We start from the raw sequence: 1465 nt of genomic DNA, 5'->3' as shown, positions 1-1465 counted from the left end.
TTTTTTTGAATTTCTAATGGTGGGGTACCTCTTCTAATTTTCTAAGACTAGTCAATAGGAAAGTCCTATGGCTAGACCTAGGCTACTAAAGAAGTTTTCTAGACCTCAACCAAAAGTGAGGTCAACAGCACTTTATGCATATATATATATATATATATAAGAGACTTCGTTGCAAAGACCAGGTGGCAAACGATGGTGAGCAATAGTAGAGGGTGGCCAAAGGTGGTAGATAGTGGTCAGCAGCTGTAGGAACGTGGAGAATTAGCTGAAACTTCAATGCATAAATGATGTTCGGCTTCAGCTCCGTGTTCTCCAAGCTCCGATTTTTTGCTGGTTGTAGGTCAAGATCCCCTCCCAATAGGGATGGAGAACAATATTTATATATTATTCCATACGTCTCTCTGCAAATAAGAAAGAAATTCAAACCACTCCACTAGACGACCCAAAGAGATTACCTTAATTAAATGGCATTTAGTGAACAAGTGAGTGCCTTAATGATTTTAGAATTGAGCGATCTTAGTCTTATTAGACTCGTTTTGTCAAAAGGCTCATTTTGATCTTAAGCTTGCTAGATTCAAAATTTGTTTGACATTCCAATTACGTACTCAAAGCTTCTAAAAGCAGTTAAATAACTTGATATGGGCTTGATTTGACATGAATTATACCAACTTTGGTATGATTAGTTCTGTCTCATGAAGCTGTTCAATTTGACTATAAGTTTGCTAAAACTGAAATTATGAATGATTTTTAATTAAAATTTGAACACATCTTGCTTAACAAGTTTTTTTATGGTTTATGTCATACCTTAAGATTACTGTCAGATAATGAAAAATTGTTGATAACATATTAGTTGTCCTCCCATTTTTGGGCAAGGCTCATGGCAGGTCGGGTCAGGGCTGCTAGCAGGTCTGGTTAGTGGGCTTGCATGATGAGCCTGCAGGTCTAGAGCGGGTGACCGCGACTTTATATATGCTTAAAAATAAAAGTATTTAATACTGCTGCTAAAAGATTTAATTCCTCAGCAACGGTACCAAAACTTAATAACAACTATAGATTCGATAAATATGGACGTAATAAATATTCAATAATTGTAAAGTCACACTTATCAACACAAGTATACGTATGACTCAAGTAATATAGGGCTCTAATGGAGTCCTAGATATCGATCCCACAGGGAGTAAGATTAGAACTATAAACTAAGATTTTAGAAAAGCAATACTTTAATCACAACAACGAAGTCAATTTGCTTATCTGTCACTAATAGACAATTGAAATAAATATGTGATTTTAACTATTAAATAACTAAATATACTAATGAAGGTACGAATGTGATATTGAATATATAAGAAAACATCATTCTCCTTGTTAAGAAGTTATAGTGAATGGATAAAGTGAATTAGTTCAAATTATATTGTGTCAAATAGGAGCATACCTATTCTTTACCCTTTGGTCCATGCATAAAGAA

This window comes from Phalaenopsis equestris, unplaced genomic scaffold (assembly GCF_001263595.1).
Source record: "Phalaenopsis equestris unplaced genomic scaffold, ASM126359v1 Scaffold000032, whole genome shotgun sequence".
In the NCBI taxonomy this organism is placed as follows: domain Eukaryota; kingdom Viridiplantae; phylum Streptophyta; class Magnoliopsida; order Asparagales; family Orchidaceae; genus Phalaenopsis; species Phalaenopsis equestris.
This window is presented reverse-complemented; position numbering follows the sequence as displayed.